Here is a 12,834-nt window from a genome sequence, read left to right on the forward strand (position 1 = left end):
AGTATTGGATGAAAATCCACAATGTTGGTGCCATACAGGAGCACTGACCAATCTGCCTCCAAAAGAGGACTGCTGGTTTTGAGGATGGTGTGGAGGTCAGTGGTTGAGGATCTGAGCACCCCTGAGATGGTGAGTATGGTTTCAGTAGATCACTATTGTGCTTTGAATGTGGTTCATATGGCCTTATAGTGGATTCAGGACTTGGACAAGGAGTCAATGCAGTTTAAAGATGCATTTACATGGGGTTTAGAGGAGGGTGTCAAATTTCTTAGAATGAGCTAAAATATTGGAGTTTGGGGACTGGAGGGGATAATAGTCAAGTTGGGAAATGTGCAAATATTTAGATACAAATTTATCGTAAAATTGGGGATTATTCAGATATTCCTGTTGAAAAAGAGAAAAGAGAAAGATATAATCTTACAGTATATTAAATTCATCCCATGGGCCAAAACTGGTTGAATAAACGTTATTTGCACCTCATTTCAACAACAACAAAAATCTATGTGATGACGGTGAATCAACGTGGAAAACACAATTGTTTTTTTTCCACCCCAACTTTTAACCAACATTTTTGGTGGATTTCACATTTTGGTTGAGTTCCAAATTTAAATCAAAACTAGACATTGATGTCTGTGCCCAGTGGGATTGGATTTCTGTAATCATATCAGCTAATTTGTCACACTTCTTCTAATCATCCAGAGAGAATGTACCATTCTTTGAGGTTAACCTTTGAGATGACCTCCCTCAAGGATTCTTGCTCTTTCCTCGGAGCGAATTTGTCCCACATTTTAGCAAATTCGCCATTGGTGGCCACGTTTCTCAAGATATTGCGACCATGATGCCTGTGGACAAAGATATTAATATCATCTTAAACGTGCAACATATCAAATCATTTCTGCTGTCTGTGTGATTAAAAACTGTACTCAATTGATGGCAACCTGAGAAAAATATCCCATCAAAATAAGACATACATTAGGTAGAATTGGCAAGAGGGTCGGTTTGAGTAATGCACCGTATTACCTGATCTACAAATCATCTCAACAATATAACAACTGGTTATTAACCGTTCGTTATTATGAAAATCTTAGCGAATCTGCACAGCACTTGGCTCAGACCGACAATTGTGATCAAGTAGGGTTGTCTTCATTAGGCACCAAAGAAGGAAGGAAACTGAATCAGGTACTGAATATTTGGACTAATTTACATTTGTAATTTTTACCCCAATTTTGTGGTATCCAATAGGTAGCTGCAATCTTTGCCCATCGCGGCAACTCCTGTAAGGACTCTGGAGAGGGGAAGGTCGAGAGCCGTGCATCCTCCGAAACACAACCCAGCCAAGCCGCACTGCTTCTTGACACAATGCCCGCTGAACCTGGAAGCCAGCAGCACCAATGTGTCGGAGGAAACACCATACACCTGGCGATCGTGTCAGCGTGCATTGCACCCCGCCCACCACAGGAGGTCGCTAGTTGGCGATGGGAGAAGAACATCCCTGCCGGCCAAACATCCCCGCTAAGCATTTGGCAATTTAACTTTCAAACCCACATGAGTGCCTGGACTTGGATTTTCCTATTCCTTATTTGTATTTATAATTGTTCCTTTTTGTTTTCAATTACTATTCCCCTCCAAGAGAACCTGTGGTTGTTTTCGAATACCTAAAATCCGCAATTCAATCCATGACACCCTTTAGCACAGATGCTGTAGACAGCCGACAATGTGGCTTTTAAAGGCAATTTCAATTTGTATTCGTGGTAAACACTGCAGATGTTGACTCAAGACTAAATTACCTTTAAAAGCTGCATTGTCGGCAATCTAGTGCTATAGCGAGCCATGGATTGAATCCCGACCTTAACTGTTATGTTGAAGCAAGCTACTTTACAGGAGGAACTTCCCACCTGACTTCCTGTGAAGGGTCCACAGCCAGTTTACTGACGGCAATCAAGAAACGGTCAGTGAGGTCTTTCTTCCCCGACAGGAGACGAGCCGTCCCCATGACCTCAGCCAGTCTCTCCAGGTGCTGAGCAGTGCAGCTCCTCACTGCAGCGTTACGGTGGCTGAGGAAGGAAAAACAGAGCACATCAGTTATAGAGCACACATGTCATAGAGATACATGAGTTAGGAGATTAATGATAATGGATTGTATTGATGAAGTCTCATCGATGGATCAAAATGTTCGGTAAGACTTTATATTAAGGTCCCTTAATATACCATTTATAAACTGTTTGTAAAGAGTTTACTTACCATTTATTAATCATTATTTCTACATTTCCTACATGGGGCGGCAGGGTAGCCTAGTGGTTGGACTAGCGTTGGACTAGTAACTGGAAGGTTGCAAGTTCAAACCCCCGAGCTGACAAAGTACAAATCTGTCGTTCTGCCCCATAACAGGCAGTTGTTCCTAGGCCGTCATTGAAAATAAGAATTTGTTCTTAACTGACTTGCCTAGTTAAATAAAGGTAAAATAAAAAAATAAAAAAAATAAACATTTGTCAATAAGAAATGTATAAATAGTTATTTACACATTTATAAATGCTATTTTAAATGATTTGTTCGTGACTTATCAGATAATTAATAAGGTGTTTGATCATAGTATGTTCACAATTTGTAAATGATTAATAATGTACTACTAATGTACTATAAACCAGTTATAAAGGAGTTATTGTCAAGGCATTTGTTAATGGTTGATTAATGGTTTGACTCACCATTTATAAATGTATTTATAAATGTCATGAATGGTGTATTTATTAATGAGTGCATTTATGAATGTGAGTACATGCACTTACTAATACCTCAGTGCCTCACTAATAGCCCCTAATCTTAAGTGTTCACTATATATACTTTATGAAGGTTTATAAATGACTTGTTACTCCCCAAAGGCTAGCACACATCAGTAGACAGTACCTCTCCACCAATGGCTAAAAATAATCTAAATAACGCAATGGTAAAATAAGAAGTACACAACACAAGGAAGTATAAGACATAACAAAAAAATGTGATTCCATTAAAATGTGACGTCTAGCGTTGGGGTGAGTTGCTGCCGAAGTGTTGTGGAATAACCTAGCATGCTGATGAAAAAGGCAGTTAAATAAAAACTAGCAGTATTTCAATCTTCTCAATTTCGAGGTTTGGATAATGGGACAATTTGTGGAAGTCCGGATCTACCCCTTAGTGAGTGTTAATTGACCCCTCTCCCTCTTTACCTCAGCCCACCGACCAGCAGGGCATTCATGACACGGGTAGGGGTGCAGCTCTGCACCATGTGACCCAGGGCAAAGTTGGCACCCTGCCGGATGAAGGCGTTGGCCTCGCTGGCTTTGTGGAGCAGCACGCGTGCCGTCCCCTCTACCTCACTGTCCATGGCCCTCTGGAGGTGAACGTACATGTCACCCAGTGTGGCCATGGCAGCACAGGACACTGCAGAGCGCAGGTTCTTCACCTGAATCATAATAACACACACAGGACCAGCTATTAATGTTGAGCAGTACAACCAGAACAATCAGAAACATGACACAATAATTTGACTTGTTCTCCAAATGTAGCAGATTTGTGCAGATGAATGAATAGGGCAGTGAATGAATACAGCTACCTCATTTATAATGGCAAGGCAGATATCATGGAGTTTAGGCATCAGTATGTCCATGTGGTTCTGAGCCATCACACGGAGAGAGGTCAAGCCCTCGATCTTCTTCTCCCTGCAATTCAGTGAAAGAAACATTTTACACAACATTTTCCAAAAACATTATGATGTTCATCAATTAGGACTCTGGTCTCTTAATTTCAGAAGTTCCTGTAGCTCAAATATACATTTCCAAGGACACAGTGCTTCCTTTAGCCTAGCTCCATTGGTCTTGTCTACAGTGAATGCTCACCAGTCATCAGAGGCAGAGTGGAGCAGCTTGAAGGTCTTAGTCAGGGCCTGCTCTGGGTTGGACAGGGGCTGCAATCTGGCCTGGTTCTTTATTTGGCCCTTTGGCTCACTGGCTGCCATCTTGTCTATGGGTTGACAGCAGACATCTATCTCTCTATGAACTGTATGTATTTATTTATGTATTTACTCATTTCCATATCTGTTTCTAGCTTTTTTTTTATTTTTAATTTTTACCCCTTTTTCTCCCCAATTTCGTGGTATCCAATTGTTGTAGTAGCTACTATCTTGTCTCATTGCTACAACTCCCGTACGGGCTCGGGAGAGACGAAGGTTGAATGTCATGCGTCCTCCGATACACAACCCAACCAGCCGTACTGCTTCTTAACACAGCGCGCATCCAACCCGGAAGCCAGCCGCACCAATGTGTCGGAGCACCTGGCAACCTTGGCTAGCGCACACTGCGCCGCGCCCGCCCGCCAGGAGGCGCTGGTGCGCGATGAGACAAGGAGATCCCTACCGACCAATCCCTCCCTAACCCGGACGACGCTAGGCCAATTGTGCGTCGCCCCACGGACCTCCCGGTCGCGGCCGGTTACGACAGAGCCTGGGCGCGAACCCAGGGACTCTGATGGCACAGCTGGCGCTGCAGTACAGCACCCTTAACCACTGCGCCACCCGGGAGGCATGTTTGTAGCTTTTAACACTAGTTCATTATGATATCATTTTAAATATAGCACATATATTTTTTGGTGCTCAACCTGCTCAGAAGCAGGGTCCAATTAGCCTTGAGTAAAGGTTATCTCACTGTGAAACAGGCAAAGCAAGTGTGGAAAAATGTCTTAGCCTGGGCTAAGACCATGTGTCCCTTCCCTTCCTACTGTTTTTCTATCACTCTACCTAGCTTCATCTCCCTGTCTAATTTACATTAGTGTGAGTACATGAGAGGGACTGACCTGAGCCGTTGGCAGCCTTTGGCAGGCTGAGGAACCTTATAGGCCGAGGCAGTTTGCTCCTGGGCTTGGTAAGAGGGGAGCAGGGCTGGGTGGGCTGTCACGCAACTTGACCGGGGTCCCAACATCCAAGTAGTCACGGAGCTCAGCAGGGGTGTTCATATCCACTGAGCTCAGGCTTCCCAGAGAGCTGGTGGCTATTTCCCCCGTGGACATGGCCGAGACCAAACTTCTCCTGCCCACGGACTTCACCTCATGTACCACCTTTGGTGTAGACCACAAAAGAATGCTCCTCATAGAAATACATATAGAACTAGTATATACATAAACTAATATACAGAGAGATCCTGTCTTCTAGGATCTATTCTATCATGCTGTCAAAAAGAAGGGTATCCTTTCTAACCTGTACGCCCACACACTGACTCGATACCGATACTCCCTGTATTTAGCCTCGTTATTGTTATGTCATTGTGTTACTTTAATTATTATTATTTTTTACTTTTGTTTATTTGGTAAATATTTTCTTAACTCTTCTTGAACTGCACTGTTTGTTTCACGGTAAGGTCTACGCTTGTTGTGTTCGGCACATGTGACAAATAAAGTTTGATTTGATTTTAAGACATGGAACCACTATCTGTTTTGGCAATTTATCAGTCCAAGTATAATTCTGAAGTGCAAATTTTCACATTTACAATAAATTCGAAGTCCATCCTACCTTCCAGGCCTCCTCCTTCAGGTGAGCCTCGATGTCCCTCACCTCCTCCATCAGGTCAATGGGTCCGTTGTTGTCAGCACAGCCCTGGTCCGACTGGACTTTCAGGGCTTTGACTCCCCGCCTGCCCTTCTTCTTCTTGCCCCTCTTGGAGGGAGCTCCAGTTGGAGGGACGGGAACAGGCCACACGCTACTGCTGCTGAATGACTTATTTACCTGGATGGACTCCAGAGAGTGAGATCCGGGTCGAACTTGGGCTCCGTCCACCCCCACCACGTTCTTCAGTGGGGCCAGAGCTAAGTGTTCAAGCCTTCGTGGCAAAGGCCTCGGTGGAGCTTTCGGCCGCGGAATGCACTGAATAGAGGGGACGAAGTGGTGTGCGAAGGTGCTGCCAACCCCGATGAGAGCAGTCCGGACATAATTCTCATGGATAGCACTTATCTTTCTTTGCTTTGCTTCCATGGCCTCTCTCTCAGCTCTCTGCATCTGCAGAAGTCTGGCATCACTGATGAAGCCACGATGGCACTCTGGGATTGGGTAGCTCTCCTGATATCCCTGGATCACAATGGTACAGTATGAAATGTATAGCAGAAGTGAAGTAGGCAAAATAGTCTCTACAGTGTGTCATAAAAAAGTTAAGCAAAATATTTTATGGATGTAGGCCTACTGTATGTCTATGAAACCACAAAATAAACAGTGATATTTTTGGAAAAACGTTTGAAAAACTGATGAGCCTTACAAAACTTGAAAACTTGTCCTGGTCATCCTGCTGGTTTAAAGCCATGTTTTGCTTCCTCAGGTTTTCGATGACGCTCTTCATCTGTGAGTTCTCCTTCTGGAGTTTGTCAAACTCACTTGATTTTCTCCCTCGATAAGCCATTGATGATAAATATTAACACTCTCAAAATAAGAACTTAACCTATCTCTGTGAGAGATCTATCATGAAATGAGTGGAAATTAAATGTTGCTTGTCAGATGGAACCAGGAATGATATCATGGCAAGGCTTCCGTTACATTGTGATGTCATAATGGGGTCTGTTGAGTGCTGAGCACATCAGCACATGGTGAACATTAATGAAAGCTTTTTGATTCCCATATAAAATCATGAATGTGGTGATTTGTAAATACTATATATATATATATATATATATAACACACACACACACAGTGCCTTGCGAAATATTCGGCCCCCTTGAACTTTGCGACCTTTTGCCACATTTCAGGCTTCAAACATAAAGATATAAAACTGTATTTTTTTTGTGAAGAATCAACAACAAGTGGGACACAATCAGGAAGTGGAACGACATTTATTGGATATTTCAAACTTTTTTACAAATCAAAAAACTGAAAAATTGGGCGTGCAAAATTGTTCAGCCCCCTTAAGTTAATACTTTGTAGCGCCACCTTTTGCTGCGATTACAGCTGTAAGTCGCTTGGGGTATGTCTCTATCAGTTTTGCACATCGAGAGACTGACATTTTTTCCCATTCCTCCTTGCAAAACAGCTCGAGCTCAGTGAGGTTGGATGGAGAGCATTTGTGAACAGCAGTTTTCAGTTCTTTCCACAGATTCTCGATTGGATTCAGGTCTGGACTTTGATTTGGCCATTTTTAACACCTGGATATGTTTTTTTTTAACCATTCCATTGTAGATTTTGCTTTATGTTTTGGATCATTGTCTTGTTGGAAGACAAATCTCCGTCCCAGTCTCAGGTCTTTTGCAGACTCCATCAGGTTCTCTTCCAGAATGGTCCTGTATTTGGCTCCATCCATCTTCCCATCAATTTTAACCATCTTCCCTGTCCCTGCTGAAGAAAAGCAGGCCCAAACCATGATGCTGCCACCACCATGTTTGACAGTGTGTTCAGGGTGATGAGCTGTGTTGCTTTTACGCCAAACATAACGTTTTGCATTGTTGCCAAAAAGTTCAATTTTGGTTTCATCTGACCAGAGCACCTTCTTCCACATGTTTGGTGTGTCTCCAAGGTGGCTTGTGGCAAACTTCAAACGACACTTTTTATGGATATCTTTAAGAAATGGCTTTCTTCTTGCCACTCTTCCATAAAGGCCAGATTTGTGCAATATACGACTGATTGTTGTCCTATGGACAGAGTCTCCCACCTCAGCTGTAGATCTCTGCAGTTCATTCAGAGTGATCATGGGCCTCTTGGCTGGATCTCTGATCAGTCTTCTCCTTGTATGAGCTGAAAGTTTAGAGGGACGGCCAGGTCTTGGTAGATTTGCAGTGGTCTGATACTCCTTCCATTTCAATATTATCGCTTGCACAGTGCTCCTTGGGATGTTTAAAGCTTGGGAAATCTTTTTGTATCCAAATCCGGCTTTAAACTTCTTCACAACAGTATCTCGGACCTGCCTGGTGTGTTCCTTGTTCTTCATGATGCTCTCTGCGCTTTTAACGGACCTCTGAGACTATCACAGTGCAGGTGCATTTATACGGAGACTTGATTACACACAGGTGGATTGTATTTATCATCATTAGTCATTTAGGACAACATTGGATCATTCAGAGATCCTCACTGAACTTCTGGAGAGAGTTTGCTGCACTGAAAGTAAAGGGGCTGAATAATTTTGCACGCCCAATTTTTCAGTTTTTGATTTGTTAAAAAAGTTAGAAATATCCAATAAATGTCGTTCCACTTCATGATTGTCTCCCACTTGTTGTTGATTCTTCACAAAAAATACAGTTTTATATCTTTCTGTTTGAAGCCTGAAATGTGGCAAAAGGTCGCAAAGTTCAAGGGGGCCGAATACTTTCGCAAGGCACTTTATATATATGTACATATATATATATACACACACACAATATATATATATATATATATATATACTGCACAAAAAATAAAGGGAACACTTAAACAACACAATGTAACTCCAAGTCAATCACCCTTCTGTGAAATCAAACTGTCCACTTAGGAAGCAACACTGATTGACAATACATTTCACATGCTGTTGTGCAAATGGAATAGACAACAGGTGGAAATTATAGGCATTTAGCAAGACACCCCCAATAAAGGAGTGGTTCTGCAGGTGGGGACCACAGACCACTTCTCAGTTCCTATGCTTCCTGGCTGATTTGGTCACTTTGAATGCTGGCGGTGCTTTCACTCTAGTGGTAACATGAGACGGAGTCTACAACCCACACAAGTGGCTCAGGTAGTGCAGCTCATCCAGGATGGCACATCAATTCGAGATGTGGCAAGAAGGTTTGCTGTGTCTGTCAGCGTAGTGTCCAGAGCATGGAGGCGCTACCAGGAGACAGGCCAGTACATCAGGAGACGTGGAGGCCGTAGGAGGGCAACAACCGAGCAGCAGGACCGCTACCTCCACTTTTGTGCAAGGACGAGCAGGAGGAGCACAGCCAGAGCCCTGCAAAATGACCTCCAGCAGGCCACAAATGTGCACGCGTCTGCTCAAACGGTCAGAAACAGACTCCATGAGGGGGGTATGACGTCCACAGCTTACAGCCCAACACCGTGCAGTATGTTTGGCATTTGCCAGAGAACACCAAGATTGGCAAATTCGCCACTTGCGCCCTGTGCTCTTCACAGATGAAAGCAGGTTCACACTGAGCACGTGACAGACGTGACAGTCTGGAGACGCCGTGGAGAACGTTCTGCTGCCTGCAACATCCTCCAGCATGACCGTTTTTGCGGTGGGTCAGTCATGGTGTGGGGTGGCATTTCTTTGGGGGGCCGCACAGCCCTCCATGTGCTCGCCAGAGGTAGCCCGACTGCCATTAGGTACCGAGATGAGATCCTCAGACCCCTTGTGAGACCATATGCTGGTGTGGTTGGCCCTGGGTTCCTCCTAATGCAAGACAATGATAGACCTCATGTGGCTGGAGTGTGTCAGCAGTTCCTGCAAGAGGAAGGCATTGATGCTATGGACTGGCCCACCCGTTCCCCAGACCTGAATCCAATTGAGCACATCTGGGGCATCATGTCTCGCTCCATCCACCACAGACTGTCCAGGAGTTGGCGGATGCTTTAGTCCAGGTCTGGGAGGAGATCCCTCAGGAGACCATCCGCCATCTCATCAGGAACATGCCCAGGCGTTGTAGGGAGGTCATACAGGCACGTGGAGGCCACACACACTACTGAGCCTCATTTGGACTTGTTTTAAGGACATTACATCAAAGTTGGATCAGCCTGTAGTGTGGTTTTCCACTTTAATTTTGAGTGTGACTCCAATCCAGACCTCCATGGGTTGATACATTTGATTTCCATTGATCATTTTTGTGTGATTTTGTTGTCAGCACATTCAACTGTGTAAAGAAAAAAGTATTTAATAAGAATATTTCATTCATTCAGATCTAGGATGTGTTATTTTAGTGTTTCCTTTATTTTTTGAGCAGTGTATATACTTTTCTGTAACGTAAAGCAATGCAGAAGCAATAAGCATTGTAAATGATGATATAACACATCAAATTAATGAACATGAGGACACAAAGGAGAGATTCATTGAAAGATCATATTTTAATACATTTTTAATGCTGAAGTTTTTTAATGCTGAAAAAATCTATGTATTGCAAATCCAATCTGGGCAAATGGCCTGTTGGACAAAAATAAAAATTAGATAACATCCTTGCTACTTCAGTCATTTGCTATGTTAAAGTAAATCTCATTTAATGATGAATGGATACAATTTGGAAGGATTTTCCAGAGTCATACCTCAGTAGGGTAGAGTGTCAGGTGGTACAACCATTGGTGCCATGAGGTCAAAGTGTGAAGGAGGGAGCAAGCCAGAGAGCTGTCTAGGAAGCAGTCCAGGCCCACGGCTTTGAGTTGGTCCCATCATTGTAATGCATTGTAGGGTATCTGCTGCCCCATAGACCTGCTGGTAGTGGGAAAGGTGTTAGCAGGAGACCACCAGGGACATCTATGATCGGCTGACACGGTCTTGGTTAAACCACATGTATTCTAAAGCAATATTCACTTGCTTTCATAGAGTAAGGATTCACTCCTTTGGGGACACTGCCAGTGTTCTCCTGATATCCATATGTCCCCATTCGTGGAGGTGGTTGTACACACTTGTTCTGGAAAACGCATCAACACATTTTCCAAATTGTTAGTAATATTATCACAGTTGAAATACAATGGTTGTTCACTGTTTTTAATTTCATTGAATTTAAGTGTGTACCTCAGCCTTGGGCTCAGTTTTTGTTAACCCATCTGTGCAGAGTTGGATCCCACAAATCTGAGAAGAAGATATTAGCAATGTGAAGCAAGCCACAATTTGTACAAATTTAATCCACTCATTGTCTCTACATAGAATATAGTGTTTAATAACCAGTTCCTTACAGATCTGTCTTTGTCCTCAGGTAGATGAACCTCCTTCTTATTAACTCTTCCACTCCCAAAGACCCAGCTGCCGTCTGGCACTGAGGGTTGGCCTCGGAGTGTTCCGGCTTGGTAATGGACATCATAGCAGGATGCTCAACATCTAAGTCGGACATCTGTAATAAGTGGAAGAAGTCAGGCCACTCTGATCATGTCACCACACAGAACAATTACTTGCTGACAGGTAGGAACGTCTCGCTCTGATACTCTGTTACAACCCAATCTTAACCTACACGCAGTCACGGGGATTACTGGGAGTTTACTCCAGTACTCTGCCATCGCATTGTTTTGGTTGCAAAATCAACAATTCCCTGCATTATTATGTGAGGGCTTACAAATGTGACCAATCGCCAAACTATTTCTGCATAAAAATAGTCACATCATCACGCTATCACAATGGTAATTTCTTTACTAATTAGGTACGTTTAAGTGACCTCTTCTCTTGGAATAGAAATCCACAGGTGAGTACACGCTCCACCATCCCATTTCCACAGTGGTGCCACCATGGGGATGATGGGAGGTGGTTGTGGATGATTGTTTCCATTCTTCACAGGGACACTGGCTGTGAGGAGGATCCCCTCCCTGTGTGCAGGGACGCTGGACATTGGGACGATTCCCTTCCTCTGCGCAGTGACACTGGCCATGAGGATCAACTCCTTTGTTCAGGGATGAGGCCTGATGCTCGGAGGATCTCCTTCCTCTGTACAGCAACATCACTGCTGTGATGATCTGCAGGTATAAAATAGAGAATATTCCATATTCCCCTAAAAAATCACCACTTGGAATCTATAGCATCATTGACACATAGTATACTGAGTGTATTAAACATTATTAAGACACCTTCTCTTTCTGTGACACAGACTAATCAGGTGAAAGCTATAATCCCTTATTGATGTTAATTGTTAAATCTTCTTCTCAGTGTAGATGAAGAGGAGGAGACAGGTTAAAGATGGACTTTTAGACAATTGAGACATGGATTGTGTATGTGTGTCATTCAGAGGGTGAATGGGCAAGACCAAACATTTAAGTCCCTTTGAACAGAGTATGGTAGTAGGTGCCCAGAAGCTGTTGGGTTTTTCAGCTCAACAGTTTTCCCTGAGTATCAACAATGGTCCACCACCAAGGGGGGGACCTCAAAAGGAAGTGTTCTTAATGTTTTGTTCACTCAGTGTAGATCATTCCCTAGCATATACTTTCATTTGTATGTGTACTGATACTGTAAATACACAAATTATATTAATTTATCTACAATATATTATAATACCGTAAGCCTCCCTGCTGCAGGGGCATTTCCTCCTACACTTTTGAGCTGATTTTCTTCACTTTAGCAATATTTTGTATCTTTGTTCATTTTTACATTTATTGTGTTTGGAATGGCACTGCTACTACAGGAGATGATGCTATCATAAAGTATTTGATGTAAGTATGTAGGATAATTACACATAATGCTCACTGACTGAACATTCAAATTACCATAGCAATTATTGACGCATTCACATGTCATCGGAAACTTGGAACCTCAGAGTTAAAATGAATGTACGTTATTAGCGTAGAGCTTCCTACTGGTTGATTCTAATACTTCACAAGTGGGAAACTTTCCATGACGAGTTAGTCATTCCATGACGAGTTAGTGAGTCAGAAATGTCAGAATTTCCTAGTTCGACTTGAAGGCCTTCTATGATGTAGGGCAGGTCAGTAACCAAATTATTTTTACTGTGCCAAGTCGCACAGACTTTTATGGTCACACAAGTTGCCACCGGTGATTCAAAATGAGTAGCCTAACAATTATTTACATGGCCCCAGGTACATTTGCAACCAAATAATTTTTCTGTGAGAAATCAATAATAGTTGCACTCATAGGGTAACAGTCAGCATTGACAGTGAGCAATGAGCAAGATAAGCATAGACGGCAAGTTGACAATAGCTTATTATTAGTGTAAAGTCAT

The 12,834-nt window shown here is 43.0% G+C and overlaps 1 long non-coding RNA gene across 1 annotated transcript; it reads right to left on the reverse strand.

Annotated features, from left to right (window-relative positions):
- Positions 1-9,929: 9,929 nt before the first annotated feature.
- LOC118960577 lies at positions 9,930-10,706 on the reverse strand. The gene is made up of 3 exons (XR_005048476.1): positions 10,689-10,706; positions 10,220-10,584; positions 9,930-10,100 (listed from the first exon to the last, which is right to left on the reverse strand). It is a non-coding gene; the product is annotated as an uncharacterized LOC118960577 (long non-coding RNA).
- Positions 10,707-12,834: the final 2,128 nt, after the last annotated feature.

Source organism: Oncorhynchus mykiss, unplaced genomic scaffold, assembly GCF_013265735.2.
Source record: "Oncorhynchus mykiss isolate Arlee unplaced genomic scaffold, USDA_OmykA_1.1 un_scaffold_634, whole genome shotgun sequence".
NCBI classification, from domain to species: domain Eukaryota; kingdom Metazoa; phylum Chordata; class Actinopteri; order Salmoniformes; family Salmonidae; genus Oncorhynchus; species Oncorhynchus mykiss.